This window comes from Triticum aestivum, chromosome 3A (genome assembly GCF_018294505.1).
Source record: "Triticum aestivum cultivar Chinese Spring chromosome 3A, IWGSC CS RefSeq v2.1, whole genome shotgun sequence".
NCBI classification, from domain to species: domain Eukaryota; kingdom Viridiplantae; phylum Streptophyta; class Magnoliopsida; order Poales; family Poaceae; genus Triticum; species Triticum aestivum.
In genome coordinates, this window is record NC_057800.1 from 136279625 (window position 1) to 136296421 (window position 16797).

Genomic DNA, 16797 nt, shown 5'->3' on the forward strand with positions numbered 1-16797 from the left:
ACTTACCGGCGGTATTACCCAATATTCACCGAAACCCTTCCGATGACCCCGAAACGCTTCCGGATCCTCTCAGAACTATTCTGAATATTAATAAAACAATTCCATAAATATATTATCATCACTTTCGTCCTACTAAAACTCAACAGGTCATGATTGCCTTAAGCTTGTGACCCCGTAGGTTCGGTAACTCATAGGCATGAACAAGATTGTTCGTTCAATGACCGATAGCGGGGCCGTTGACATCCATATTGATCCTTATGAGCACACAAATGATATTCGAGTGAACCTTTGGTTATCATGTGATGTTCCCTTTGATTCGCGGTACTTCACAAAACCCGGGATGCATCGGTATCCTCCTAAGTCATCACTATGCTCATTATACCAAAATCCTTATTGATGGTTTTGTTCTTCTTTCTTGTTATTGTGTTCCACCATCCCCGCGATGAAGTCACTTGTGTCTGGCCAAACTATGATTGACGTTGTCACAGCGAGAGGGACCTAAGAATATCTCTCCATCGTAGGAGGAGTAAATCCCACTTGGTACGTCCATTTTACATCATGTTTTCCTACTGTTATTTGTAATGTTTTTGTTTTGCCCCCGATTTTACCATACACTAATCATGCACTTAAATGTGTACGATCAAGATCAAGGACTCACGGGAAGATATCACAACTCAACTCTAGACACAAATAAAATAATACAAGCTTTATATTGCAAGCCAGGGGCCTCGAGGGCTCGAATACACAAGCTCGATCATAAACAGTTAGCAGAAGCAACAATGTCTGAGTACAGACATAAGTTAAACAAGGTGCCATAAGATGGCTAGCACAAACTGGAAAATAGATCGAAAGAGGCGCATGCCTCCTGCCTGGGATCCTCCTAAACTACTCCTGGTCGTCGGCAGCTTGCACGTAGTAGTAGGCACCCTCGGTGTAGTAGGAGTCGTCGAAGGTGGCGTCTGGCTCTGGGGCTCCAGCCTCTGGTTGCGGCATCCGAGAAGAAAGGAAAAGGGGGAGCAAAGCAACCATGAGTACTCATCCAAAGTACCCGAAGAAAGGATGTACACTACATATGCAACGATATCAATGAAATGGGTAGTATCAGTGGACTGAACTGCAGAATGCCAGAATAAGAGGGGGGATAGCTAGTCCTACGAAGACTACGCTTCTGGCAACCTTCATCTTGAAGCATGTAGAAGTGAGTAGCTATTAAGTTCACCAAGTAACAACGTATAGCATAATCCTACCTGGTGATCCTCTCCTCGTCGCCCTGTGTGAGAGCGATCACCGGGTTGTATCTGGCACTTGAAAGGGTGTGTTTTATTAAGTATTCGGTTCTAATTGTCATAAGGTCATAATACGACTCCGGTTCATCCTTTTACCGAGGGACACGGCTATTCGAATAGATAAACTTCCCTGCAGGGGTGCACCACATAACCCAACATGCTCGATCCCTCTGGTCGGACACACTTTCCTGGGTCATGCCCGGCCTTAGAAGATCAACATGTCGCAACCCTACCTAGGATCAACAGAGAGGTCAGCACGCCGGTCTAAATCCTAAGCACGCAGGGGTCTGGGCCCATCGCCCATTGCACACCTACACGTTGCGAGGGCGGCCGGTGAGCACACCTAGCAACCTCCATTACAAAGGAAGTTACGTTACGCGGTCCAACCTGGCGCGCGCCGCTCAGTCACTGACGTCAAGAAGGCTTCGGCTGATACCACAATGTCGAGTGCCCATAACTGTTCCCGTGTAGTTGGTTAGTGCGTATAGGCTCGTAGCTAGACTCAGATCAAATATCCAGATCTCATTAAGCGTGTTATCTGAAGTATCCGCTGACGCTGACCAGGACCAGGCCCACCTGTCTCCTAGGTGGTCACAACCCGCCCTGTCGCTCCACCACAAAGTAACACTCGGGGGCCGTCGGGAACCCAGGCCCACCACTACCTGGGTGGAACCACCTGTCCCTTCAGCCCCACATCCGAATAGTATCACAAGTGATGTAGCAGTATAGTAGTATATGGTATATATATCCGTGATCACCTCCCAAAGTGATCACGGCCCAGTAGTATAGCATGGCAGACGGACGAGAATGTAGGGCCACTGATGAAGTACTAGCATTCTATACTAAGCATTAGGATAGCAGGTAAAGTTATCAACAATTGTAGCAACAATGACAGGCTATGCAATAGAATAGGAGTTATCGAATCAACAACAGTAGCAAACCTAACGCAATAATAAGGGAGAAGAGCGTGGGCGATGTTTGGTTGATCAAAGGGGGTTTGCTTGACTGGAAGCTCGGCAGAGAAGGATGGGTCGTCGTTGACGTAGTTGATCACACGGGCATCGGCAACGGTCTCGGGGTCTATCGTAGAAGGTGGGTAGAAACAATAAATAACAAGCACAAAAATGCAACATAAAGCACGACATGACAGTAAGCTATGCTAGGGGTGACCTAACGCAGTGGCCAGTGTTAAAGACGGAGCGGCAAAATATCCGGAAATATTTTCTGGGCTCCGGGCATTTATTGGACAGACGATCCTAAGGGGAAAGTTCCATGTTTGCTATGTTGGGGGCATGTGGCAGGTATATGGATGGCGTATTTGGATTCATCATATTTTTCTGATCGATTTTCATATATAAGTTATTATTTTCCGAGTTACAGTTTATTTTCTATGGGTTTTCAAAGATTAAATGATTTTCTGGATTTAATAATAATTCGAAAAACTAAATTGACTAAATGCTAAGTGCACCCAAAAGTGTACCCAACAGCGTGTGCTACAGGCTGACGGGTGGGGCCCGTTGACTGCTGACTCAGCAGTCAACAGTCAAATGTTGACTGGTCAGCCGGTCTAGTAGGGCCCATATGTCATTGACTGGGACTAGCCCAGTTAGCAGGTTGGCTGGTCAAAGTTGTGACTGGGTCCACCAGTCATTGATTGACTTATTTTAACAGGGGTTTAATTACTCTAATTAGGATTACTAGAGAATGGGCCCCACTTATCAATGTTAGTGGGTTAGTCCAATTTTAATCTAACTAATCTAATTAGTAATTAGAACGTGGCCGGCTTGCTAGGCACTGGACAAAGCCCAGCCGGCTTCACCGTGGAACGAGATCCTCTAACATCACGAAGGGATGTCAGGGAAGCTACAGTACCCTGAGATCCCTTCTTCACATCCATATGATTAAGTAAAATGACTTGAATTAATTTGCAAATTACAATCTACTATATACATTTACAAAAATTACATACAATCAAAATTATGGTGCAATAAAATCAATTTCAGATTTATTTTCTATGAACAGTAGCTTTCTACAGTACATGTCGCTACAGTAACCATGACATCCCTTCTCTGTTTTGCACTGTAGCTTTGTGACATCTCTCTTCACCGTGGTTGTGCAAGCATGCACAGGCACACGGCGGCTACAGCCAGCCACGACCATGAGCTTGCACGGGAGCGGCCATGGGCAAGAGCGGGCTGGCACGCAGGTGTGCAGTTGAGCGCAGGGGGCGCACAGGGTGCAGCCGCGGCCTACGGTGAGCAGCAGGTAGCGGTGGCGACAGCGACAGCGGCCGTGGAAAGCAGTGCGGTTATGACCCACAAGTATAGGGGATCTATCGTAGTCCTTTCGATAAGTAAGAGTGTCGAACCCAACGAGGAGCAGAAGGAAATGATAAGCGGTTTTCTGCAAGGTATTCTCTACAAGCACTGAAATAATAGGTAACAAATAGTTTTGTGATAAGATAATTTGTAACGAGCAACAAGTAACAAAAGTAAATAAAGTGCAGCAAGGTGTCCCAATCCTTTTTGTAGCAAAGGACAAGCCTAGACGAACTCTTATATAGAGAAAAGCTCTCCCGAGGACACATGGGAATTATCGCCAAGCTAGTTTTCATCACGTTCATATGATTCGCGTTCGGTACTTTGATAATTTGATATGTGGGTGGACCAGTGCTTGGGTGCTGTCCTTACTTGGACAAGCATCCCACTTATGATTTACTCCTATTGCAAGCATCCGCAACTACAAAATAAGTATTAAGGTAAACCTAACCATAGCATGAAACATATGGATCCAAATCAGCCCCTTACGAAGCAACGCATAAACTAGGGTTTAACCTTCTGTCACTCTAGCAACCCATCATCTACTTATTACTTCCCAATGCCTTCCTCTAGGCCCAAATAATGGTGAAGTGTCATGTAGTCGACATTCACATAACACCACTAGAGGAGAGACAACATACATCTCATCGAAATATCAAACGAATACCAAATTCACATGACTACTTATAGCAAGACTTCTCCCGTGTCCTCAGGAACAAACGTAACTACTCACAAAGCATATTCATGTTCATAATCAGAGGGGTATTAATATGCATATAGGATCTGAACATATGATCTTCCACCAAATAAACCAACTAGCATCAACTGCAAGGAGTAATCAACACTACTAGCAACCTACAGGTACCAATCCCAGACTTAGAGACAAGAATTGGATACAAGAGATGAACTGGGGTTTGCGAGGAGATGGTGCTGGTGAAGATGTTGATGGAGATTTGCACCCTCCCGATGAGAGGAGCGTTGGTGATGATGATGGCGATGATTTCCCCCTCCCGGAGGGAAGTTTCCCCGGCAGAACAGCTCCGCCGGAGCCCTAGATTGGTTCCGCCTCGTGGCGGCGGAGTCTCGTCCCGGAAGCTTGCTTATCATTTTTCTTCGGACGAAAGACTTCATATAGCAGAAGATGGGCATCGGAGGGCCACCAGGGAGCCCACGAGGCAGGGGGCGCGCCCAGGGGGGTAGGGCGCGCCCCCCACCCTCGTGCCTGGTGGGTGGCCCCCCTTTGGTGTCTTCTTCGCTCAGAATTTTTTATATATTCTGAAAATAAATTCCGTGGAGTTTCAGGACTTTTGGAGTTGTGCAGAATAGGTCTGTATTATTTGCTCCTTTTCCAGCCCAAAATTCCAGCTGTCGGCATTCTCCCTCTTCATGTAAACCTTGTAAGATAAGAGAGAATATGCATAAGTATTGTGACATAATGTGTAATAACAGTCCATAATGCAATAAATATCAATATAAAAGCATGATGCAAAATGGACGTATCAACTCCCCCAAGCTTAGACCTCGCTTGTCCTCAAGCGGAAGCCGATAATGATAAATATGTGCACATGTTTAGAGGTAGAGGTGTCAATAAAATAAAATACGGACATGAGGGCATCATGATTAATCTTATAACAGCAACATATATGGATATTGTCATATGATTTCTTATGCTCAAGTAATAATCTATTCACAATGCAAAGTATGAATCAGAAACTTCATTGAGAACTAACAAACTATAATCTCAGCATTGAGGCAATTGCAATTTATCATAACATCAGAAAGAGTCTATGTCAGAGCCTTTTAGCAAGTCCACATACTCAACTATCATTTAGTCTTTCACAATTGCTAACACTCACGCAATACTTGTGGTTACAGAATTTTAATCGGACATAGAGAAAGATAGGGGCTTATAGTTTTGCCTCCCAACCTTTTACCTCAAGGGTAATGTCAATAATAATAGTTCACGCTAACTTACATCTAATTAGATATATGTATCAGGATCTTTCCAACACATTGTGCTTGCCAAAGGATGAAATGTAAAAAAGGAAAGGTGAAGATCACCATGACTCTTGCATAAGGTAGAAGGTAATAATAAAAGATAGGCCCTTCGCAGAGGGAAGCAGAGGTTGCCATGCACTTTCAGGGTTGGATGCACAAAATCTTAATGTGAAAGAACGTCACTTTATATTGCCACTTGTGATATGGACCTTTATTACGCAGTCCGTCGCTTTTATTTCTTCCACATCACAAGATCGTATAAAGATTATTTCCTCCACACCAATCAATCATTCATAGTTAGAGAACAATTTTTATTGCTTGCACCAATGACAACTTACTTGAAGGATCTTACTAAATCCATAGGTAGATATGGCGGACTCTTATGGCAAAACTGGGTTTAAGGGTATTTGGAAGCACAAGCAGTATCTCTACTTAGTGCAAAGAATTTGGCTAGAATGAGGAAGAAGGGCAAACCCAACATGTTGGATGATCCATGACAATATACTTTATCTCAGATATAAGAAAACATAACCCATTATGTTGTCTTCCTTGTCCAACATCAACTCTTTAGCATGTCATATTTTAATGAGTGCTCCCAATCATAAAAGATGTCCAAGATAGTATATTTATATGTGAAACCTCTCTTTCTTTATTACTTCCTATTTATTGCAATGATGACCAAAGCTATATTTGTCAACTCTCAACAATTTTTAATCATCATACTCTTTCTCTGTGAAGTCATTACTCTCCATAAGATCAATATGATCTCTTTGTTTCTTTTTATTCTTTCTCTTTTCTTTTATTCCCTCAAGATCAGGCAAAATAATCAAGCCCTTGACTCAACACTAATCTTTATTATATAGCTCATGGACTCAATTACATAGAGGGATCATAAAGCAAAACTCAAAATTAAATCATACTAAAACTTTATTCTACTAGATCGAGATATTACCAAAAGGATCGAACTAAGAAAAACGGTAAGGATATGAGTGTGATGGGGATACGATACCGGGGCACCTCCCCCAAGCTTGGCAGTTGCCAAGGGGAGTGCCCATACCCATATGATAATGTCTCTTTCTTTGGAGGCGAGGAAGATGGTGGTGATAATGACAATTGTGCTTTCAGCTTCTTCATATTGTAATTGAGAAGAGCAATTTCCTCCTTTAAATCATCAACCTCCGAGTCCAGCTTCAAGATCTTATCGCATAAATCTCCTTTGCTTTTCTTCCGAAAATGAGGAGGAATAGATCGGTTGTTAGACAGTTTAGACCTCTTAGGGAGACTAGATTTCTTAAACTTCACGTGCATATCCCAGGGTTGAGGTAGAGGGACATCTTTCTCCTCCGAACTTGAGTATTTGATCTTCATCAAATGAGCATCCTCCTCCTCATCCGTAGTTCGACCACAAGGAGATAGATCTCTATAGGTCTTGGGGTCAGCGGTGAGGTGTGAGACATAGCTCTCTCTGTCAGAATCCTGAGATGACATCTTGCTTTAATCTGCGGCAGAAAATAGCTCAAAACAAAAACATAGGACAATTGTGTGTTACGGTGGTCAAAACCTTCGGGATATTATATAATGAATTTTTACCAACCAAAATACGTATCGTGCAAGAAAAGGGAGTCCGGAGAGCGCACGAGGTGCCCACGAGGCAGGGGGAGCGCCCTCCACCCTCGTGGAGGCCTCGTGTCCTTCCCGGACTGCTTTTTATTTTTCTATTTTTCTAAATATTCCAAAATGGAGAAAAATTGCCATTAGAACTGTTTTGGAGTCGGTTTACTTACCGTACCACATACCTATTCCTTTTCGAAGTCTCAAATGTTCTGGAAATTGTCCCTTACGTATTCCTCCGGGGTTACGGTTTCAATAACATTAGTTTCAACATTTATAGGATTACCTGAGATATATTGTTTGATTCTTTGACCGTTCACCACCTTCGGATTTGTGCCCTCGAAGTTGTTGATTTTTATGGCATCGGAACGATAGACCTCCTCGATAACGTAAGGACCTTCCCATTTAGAGAGAAGTTTTCCTGCAAAAAATCTTAAACGAGAGTTGTATAGCAATACATAATCACCTACATTAAACTCATGCTTTTGTATTCTTTTGTCGTGTCATCTTTTAACTTTTTGTTTAAACAACTTGGCATTTTCATAGGCTTGGGTTCTCCATTCATCAAGTGAGCTAATGTCAAATAACCTCTTTTCACCGGCATGTTTGAAATCATAATTGAGCTCTTTAATGGCCCAATATGCCTCATGTTCTAGTTCGAGCGGTAAGTGACATGCTTTTCCATAAACCATTTTATACGGAGACATACCCATAGGATTTTTATATGCAGTTCTATAGGCCCATAATGCATCATCAAGTTTCTTGGATCAATTCTTCCTAGATCTATTAACAGTCTTTTTGCAAAATTAATTTGAGCTCTCTATTACTCAATTCTACTTGACCACTAGACTGTGGATGATAAGGAGATGCAATTCTATGATTAACATCATATTTAGCAAGCATTTCACGGAAAGCACCATGAATAAAACGTGAACCACCATCAGTCATTAAATATCTAGGGACTCCAAACCTCAGAAAAATAACTTTTTAAGCATCTTAATAGAGGTGTTATGATCAACACTACTAGTTGGAATAGCTTCTACCCACTTAGTAACATAATCAATAGCAACTAAAATATGTGTATATCCATTAGAGGCAGGAAACGGTCCCATATAATCAAAGCCCCAAACATCAAATGGTTCAATAACAAGTGAATAATTCATAGGCATTTCTTGACGTCTACTAATATTACCAATTCTTTGACATTCATCACAGGATAGGACAAACTTACGGGCATCCTTGAAGAGAGTAGACCAATAAAAACCAGATTGCAATACCTTATGTGCAGTTCTATCTCCGGCGTGGTGTCCTCCATACGCCTCAGAGTGACACTTGCGTAGGATCTGTTCCTGTTCATGCTCAGGTACACAACGTCTAATAACACCATCTACTCCTTCTTTATAAAGATGCGGGTCATCCCAGAAGTAATGTATCAAATCATAGAAAAACTTTTTCTTTTGCTGGTATGTGAAACTAAGTGGTATGAATTTAGCAACAATGTAATTAGCATAATCAGCATACCATGGAGTAGTACGAGAAGCATTTATGACATTTAATTGTTCATCAGGAAAGCTATCGTCAATAGGTAGTGGGTCATCAAGAACATTTTCTAACCTAGACAAGTTGTCTGCAATGGGGTTCTCAGCTCCCTTTCTATAAATAATATGCAAATCAAATTCTTGTAGCAAGAGAACCGATCTAATAAGTCTAGGTTTAGCATATTTCTTTTCCATAAGATATTTAATAGCAGCATGATCAGTGTGAATAGTTACTTTAGAATCAACAATATAAGGTCTGAACTTATCACAAGCAAATACAACTGCTAAGAATTCTTTTTCAGTAGTAGGATAATTTTTCTGAGCATTGTCTAGAGTTTTACTAGCATATTGAATAACATTTAATTTCTTATCAACTATTTGCCCTAGAACAGCACCTACAGCATAATCACTACCATCACACATAATTTCAAAGGGTAAATTCCAATCAGGTGGCTGAACAATAGGTGCAGAAATCAATGCTTTCTTAAGTATTTCAAATGCTTCTACACAATCATCATCAAAGACAAATGGTATATCTTTTTGTAATAAATTAGTCAGAGGCTGAGAAATTTTTGAGAAGTCCTTAATGAACCTCCTATAAAATCCGGCGTGACCAAGGAAGCTTCTTATACCTTTGATGTCCTTGGGACATGGCATGTTTTCAATAGCATCAACTTTAGCTTTATCAACTTCAATACCTCTTTCAGAAATTTTATGCCCCAAGACAATACCTTCATTAACCATAAAGTGGCACTTCTCCCAATTCAAGACAAGATTAGTTGCTTCACATCTCTACAAAACTTGATAAAGGTTGCTCAAGCAATCATCAAAAGAGGATCCATAAACGGAGAAATCGTCCATGAAAACCTCACAAATCTTTTCACAAAAGTTAGAGAATATAGCCATCATGCATCTTTGAAAGGTAGCAGGTGCATTACATAAACGAAAAGGCATACGTTTATAAGTGAAAGTACCGAAAGGGCAGGTAAAAGTGGTCTTGGCTTGATCATCAGCTGACGCAAGTATTTGAGAGAAACCATAATAACCATCTAGAAAGCAAAAATGTGTATGTTTGGATAATCTTTCTAGCATTTGATCAATAAAAGGTAAGGGGTAATGATCTTTTTTAGTAGCTTTATTTAATTTGCAGAAATCAATTACCATCATATAACCTGTAATAATTCTTTGCAGAATCAATTCATCTTTATCATTAGGAACGATAATAATACCTCCCTTCTTAGGGACACAATAGACAGGACTTACCCACTGACTATCAGCAACGGGATAGATTATACCTACTGAGGGAGTCCTGGATTAGGGGGTGTTCGGATAGCTGGACTATACCTTCAGTCGGACTCCTGGACTATGAAGATAAAAGATTTAAGACTTCGTCCCGTGTCCGGGAGGGACTTTCCTTGGCGTGGAAGGCAAGCTTGGCGATACGGATATGCAGATCTCCTACCATTGTAACCGACTTTATGTAACCCTAACCCTACCCGGTGTATATATAAACCGGAGGGTTTTAGTCCGTAGGACAATATACACATCAACGATCATACCATAGGCTAGCTTCTAGGGTTTAGCCTCCTCGATGTCGTGGTAGATCTAATCTTGTACTACCCATATCATCAATATTAATCAAGCAGGGCGTAGGGTTTTACCTCCATCGAGAGGGCCCAAACCTGGGTAAAACTTCGTGTCCCTTGTCTCCTGTTACCATCCGGCCTAGACGCATAGTTTAGGACCCCCTACCCGAGATCCGCCGATTTTGACACCGACATTGGTGCTTTCATTGAGAGTTCCTCTATGTCGTCGCCGTCAGGCTCGATGGCTCCTATGATCATCGATAGCGATGCAGTCCAGGGTGAGACCTTCCTCCCCGGAAAGATCTTCGTGTTCGGCGGCTTCGCTCTGCGGGCCAATTCGCTTGGCCGTCTGGAGCAGATCGAAAGCTACGCCCCTGGCCGTCAGGTCAGATTCAGAAATTTAAACTACATGGCTGACATCCGCGGGGACTTGATCTTCGACGGATTCGATCCACTGCCGAGCACGCCGCACTGTCACGACGAGCATGATCTAGCTCTGCCGCCGAACAGTGCCCTGGAGGCCGCATCCGCATCGGCTCCGACCCTTAATTCGGAGCCAACTGCACCGATCGAGAATGGGCAGTTGGACGCCACCTCGGGGGCTGCAACCCCAACGACGATTGAGCCAAGCACCAGCCCCGTACTCTGTGAGACCCGTGACTCCAAGGAGCTGGACTCCGCTCCAGACTCCGAGCCCCCCGCGCCCCTACCGATCGGATCCGATTGGGTGCCGATCATGGAGTTCACTGCCGCGGACATCTTTCAGCACTCGCCTTTTGGCGACATCCTGAAGTCACTGAAGTCTCTCTCTTTATCAGGAGAGCCCTGGCCAGACTACGGTCAGCAAGGTTGGGGTATGGACGATGAAGAAATTCAAAGACCACCCACCACCCACTTTGTAGCCACTGTCGACGACTTAACCGAGATGCTCGACTTCGACTCCGAAGATATCGACGGTATGGACGCCGATGAAGGAGATGATGAAGAACCAGCGCCTACTAGGCCCTGGAAAGCCACCTCATCATATGACATATACATGGTGGACACCCCAAAAAGAGGGAGATGGCGATGGAACAACGGAGGATGACCCCTCCAAGAAATAGCCTAAGCAAACACGGTGATTCCAGCACGGGAGATAATAATACTTCAGAAAGCACCGAAGAAAACCCCCTCCAGCAAGATTTAGCACAGTAGGATGGAGAAACCAGCCCTCCCGAGAGAGCGGCAGACATAGAGGTCGAGGACGATAATTATATGCCTCCCTCCGAAGACGAGGCAAGCCTCGACGACGACGAATTCGTCGTGCCAGAGGATCCCGTCGAGCAAAAGCGTTTTCAACGCAGGCTTATGGCCACGGCAAGAAGCCTCAAGAAAAAATAGCAACAGCTTAGGGCTAATGAAGATTTGCTGGTCGACAGATGGACTGAAGTCCTTGCGGCCGAAGAGCATAAACTCGAACGCCCCTCCAAGAGCTACCCAAAGCGCAGGTTGCTACCCCGATTAGAGGAGGAAGCACTTGATGCGGCCGACCGGCCACCTCGTGGTCACGACAGAGAGGCCTCTCGGCCCTCCACTCAAGCCGCACCCCGTGCCAAGGAACGGGAATATGCGCCGGACTTACGAGACATGTTGGAGGACAAGGCAAGGCAAACAAGATCGATCTATGGATCGCGTGGGCGCCCCACGGCTCGAGATGGTAACCGTCATGCCAGCCACAAATTCGGCGGGGCCGAACACAGTAGACATGGCTCATTGGATCTACGTCATGATATAGCCCAATACAGAGGCGCCGCACACCCACTCTGCTTTACAGACGAAATAATGAATCATCAAATCCCCGAGGGTTTCAAACCCGTAAACATCGAATCATATGATGGCACAATAGATCCTGCGGTATGGATCGAGGATTATCTCCTTCATATCCACATGGCCCGCGGTGATGATTTCTACGCCATCAAATACCTCCCACTCAAGCTTAAAGGACCAGCTCTGCATTGGATTAACAGCTTGCCAACAGGATCAATCAGTTGTTGGGAGGACCTAGAAGCCGCATTCCTCGACAATTTCCAGGGCACTTACGTGCGACCCCAAGACGCCGATGACCTAAGTCACATAATTCAGCAGCCAGAGGAATCGGCCAGGCAATTCTGGACATGGTTCCTAACAAAGAAAAATCAAATAGTCGACTGTCCGGACGCTGAGGCCCTAGCAGCCTTCAAACACAATATCTGCGACGAGTGGCTGGCCCGGCACCTTGGACAGGAAAAGCCAAAATCTATGGCAGCACTCATGACACTCATGACCCGCTTTTGCGCGGGAGAAGACAGATGGCTTGCTCAAAGCAACAATATGACCAAGAACCCTGGTAATTCGGACACCAGGGACAATAGCGGCAGGTCGCGTCGCAACAAGCAGAAGCGCCACATTAACGGCGACAATGCTGAGGATACGGCAGTTAATGCCGGATTCAGAGGCTGTAAATCCGGTCAGCGGAAAAAGCCGTTCAAAAGGAATCCTAGGGGCCCGTCCAGTTTGGACCGAATACTCGATCGCTCGTGCCAGATACATGGCACCCCTGAAAAGCCAGCCAATCACACCAATAGGGATTGTTGGGTGTTCAAGCAGGCAGGCAAGATGAACGCTGAAAATGAAGACAAGGGGCTGCATAGCGATGACGACGAGGAGCCCCGGCCGCCGAACAACAGTGGACAGAAGGGTTTTCCCCCACAAGTGCGGACGGTGAACATGATATACGCAACCCATGTCCCCAAAAGGGAGCGGAAGCGTGCGTTAAGGGACGTATACGCGGTAGAGCCAGTCGCCCCAAAGTTCAACCCATGGTCCTCCTGCCCGATAACCTTTGGTCGAAGGGACCATCCCACTAGCATCCGTCATGGCGGATTCGCCGCATTGGTTCTAGACCCAATTATTGACGGATTTCATCTCACTAGAGTCCTTATGGACGGCGGCAGCAGCCTGAACCTACTTTACCAAGATACAGTGTGGAAAATGGGCATAGATCCCTCGAGGATTAAGCCCACCAAAACGACCTTTAAAGGCATAATACCAGGTGTACAGGCCAAATGTACAGGCTCAGTCACACTTGAAGTGGTCTTCGGATCTCTGGATAATTTCCGAAGCGAGGAGTTAATCTTCGACATAGTCCCGTTTCGCAGTGGCTATCACGCACTGCTTGGGCGAACCGCATTTGCTAAGTTTAATACGGTACCGCATTATGCATACCTTAAGATCAAGATGCCAGGCCCTCGAGGAGTAATTACGGTCAATGGAAACACCGAACGCTCCCTCCGAACGGAGGAGCACACGGCGGCCCTTGCAGCGGAAGTTGAAAGCAGCCTCTCCAGGCAGTTTTCCAGTCTGGCCACTAAACGACCGGACATCGTCAAGCGCACCCGGAGTAACCTACAACAAGACCGCCTGGCACGATCCGAGCAGGCGTAGCAATGCAGCCCCAACCCCAACCCTCGCAAAAAGGCGACGCCAGTACTTTGCGTACATAACTACGCTCTAGAGATACCATGGGCACAGGGGGAGGGGAACCATCACAGCACGCCCAAAACACGGCTTAAATCGTACCAGGGGCTGCCGATTTTTTAATTTTCTCTTACTTTCAGGACTTCATCCTTCGAAAGGCCTGTTCGGCAGTTCAATTGCCGCACAAAACGATGCAAGAACCAGGGAAGCAGACAAGCCTCGCCGCACTACGGAACTCCCAGGTGGTATCTATCACGAGCAGTATACCCGTTCCGCATACTATTCTGCAGCTTGCCCCTGGAACGGACATGTTAACTAGTCCAACCTTCCACTTATCGCATTATTTGTATCATTCTGCTTTGATCGCAGCCCTTTTTAATAAACAGTGCATAGCTTTCGTCTATTTTTGCATTACCTTTTTTTCTTTATATATGTTCCTTAACGACATGTTGCACCCGTACACGTTGGTACGGCCAAAATACGCCAGGGGCTTTAGTAACCCTCAATATGGTGTGAAAAGTCCTAACACTTTAACAAGTGCGGCACCCCGAACTTATAGCATTATATGCATCGGCTCCGAATCATGTCTTGGGTCAATAGTTGGGTTTGCCCGTCTCCTATGTTTTGGTGCCTTACGTTCCGCTATATCGGCTAAGGTAGCACTAGGAGAACCACTGCAATTGTGCCCCAGTTGAGCTGGGTTGAGCACCTCAGTGGAGAAAGCTAAAACTGACTGTCATGATGAAGTGAGAGCTGGTCGCTGTTCGAGAGGTTTTTTCGAGTCCCTAAAGACTTATGCCGCTTAGGGCGAGGAGCCAGCTCTGTCCGGCCAAGGCGTGGATAGCGCCCCGAACTCGGTCTTCCGAATACCAGGGGCTTCGCCGAAATTTAGAATTATAGAATTCTATGGCTAAGGGAGAGTGTTCACGCATTATAGTCCGATTGCCTTGTTCGTTGGGCTGAGCGCCTCCCTCGAAGGACCCAACCATGGGAAAAAGAGCGCTCAGGTTTATCCCCGAACACCCCAGCACTAGCGGCACGGGAGACAGAAGCCGACGACTCGCCATCTCTCAGAATTGATAAACAGCCGCACAGAAGGTAATATTTTAAATTCAAACAGCATTGCTTAACACATATGAACAAGTTTTCAGCGCACAGGACAAAACGAGCGAGTTTTACTCAAAAATTACATTCATAGAACATTCATCCGCCACAAGGCGGGCACCCTTCAGAACATCCTTATAGTAATTCTCGGGCTTGCGATGCTCTTTCCCCGGCGGTGGCCCGTCCTTCACAAGCTTCTCAGCATCCAGCTTGCCCCAGTGCACCTTAGCATGGGCAAGGGCCCTACGGGCACCTTCAATGCAGACGGAGCGCTTGATGACTTCGAGCCTTGGACATGCCTCTACCAGCCGCCACACCAGCCCGAAATAGCTCCCAGGCAGAGCCCCTCCAGGCCACAGCCGAACAATGAGGCCCTTCATGGCCTTTTCGGCCGCCTTATGGAGCTCGACCAGTTGCTTCAGCTGGTCGCTCAGGGGCACGGGGTGTCCGGCCTCAGCGTACTGAGACCAGAACACCTTCTCCGTCAAGCTGCCCTCCTTGGCTCGATAGAATGCGGCGGCATCGGACACACTCCAGGGAAGATCTGCGAACGCTCCTGGAGAGCTCCGAATTCGGGTAAGTAACAAGTAACTCACGTTTATGTGTTTGCTTTGCATAAAGAATGCCTTACCCGCCGCTATCTTCTTCACCTCATCCAACTCCTGGAGGGTCTTCTGGGATTCGGCCTTGGCAGACTTGGCATTTTCAATAGCCAATGCGAGCTCGGACGCTCGCGTCTTTGAGTCAAGCTCCAAACTCTCATGCTTTTCCATGAGAGCCTGGAGCTCTTGCCGCACCTTGCCAACTTCGGCCTCATACTTCTGCCGCTCGGTGCGCTCCGAGGCTGCCCTCTTCTCAGCCTCGTCCAGCGCTTGCTTAAGGGTCGCCACCTCAGACGTGGCCCCTACAATAGCCACGATAATCCTGTCATTTTTTGCAATTGCACCTTTTTTAACAAGGTATTTCTTACCTTCATTGTCCTCGAGCTGCTTCTTGGCACGCTCGAGCTCTTGCTCGGACCTTTCGAGGTCCTGCTTTAGTGTGTCCACATCCGCAGTCAGTGCGGCGGACGCAAGCAGGGTAGCCTACACATGCATATTGACTCATTTTTGTTAGACTCCTGCGAATTCTATTTGATCCTCTATTCGGCTTTTCTTCCCGAATGCCAAACAGAGCATCAGGGGCTACTGTCTATGCGGTACTATTATTTACACTTTCTTTACTTACCTCAAAGCCTGTCAAAAGGCTAGTATAAGCTTCAGTCAGTCCGTTCTTGGCGGACTGAACCTTCTGGACCACCGCACTCATAATAGCGCGGTGCTCCTCATCGATGGAGGCGCCTTGGAGCGCCTCCAACATATTGTCCGGCGCCTCCGGTTGGACAGGGGCCGCCGGCACGGTGGACTTGCTCCTCTTGGAAGGAGGTCCCCCGCCAGACTCTGGAACCTTTGAAGGTTCCGGAGTGGTGTCCGGCCTCGAGCCGGACTTGGAGCCCTGGGGGGGGTTTCATCCCCTTTGCTCCTGGAGTCCGGGAGGTCGCCTTGCGGCGCCTCGAGGACCACCTCCTCCCGGCTTGGAACCTGTTGGGACAACACTTCGGTGTCGTCCGTAGGGCGGGAGGAGGAAGCCGTCGGAAGTGAGTTCACATCGGACGAGTCCAGTGAGCCGCTCGACGACGCGTCGAGCCGGTCTTTGGGTGGGCTGCATAAACATATTCGACGTGAGGGAAAGCTTGCAATAAACGAATACTATGAATTACTCTGGTATCCGGATACTTACGATTTGGCCAGGGGCATGGCCCTAGGCACCCACTCCTCTCCGCCACCGTCGGCGTCGGTGGAGCAGTCTGGAGGAAGGGTTT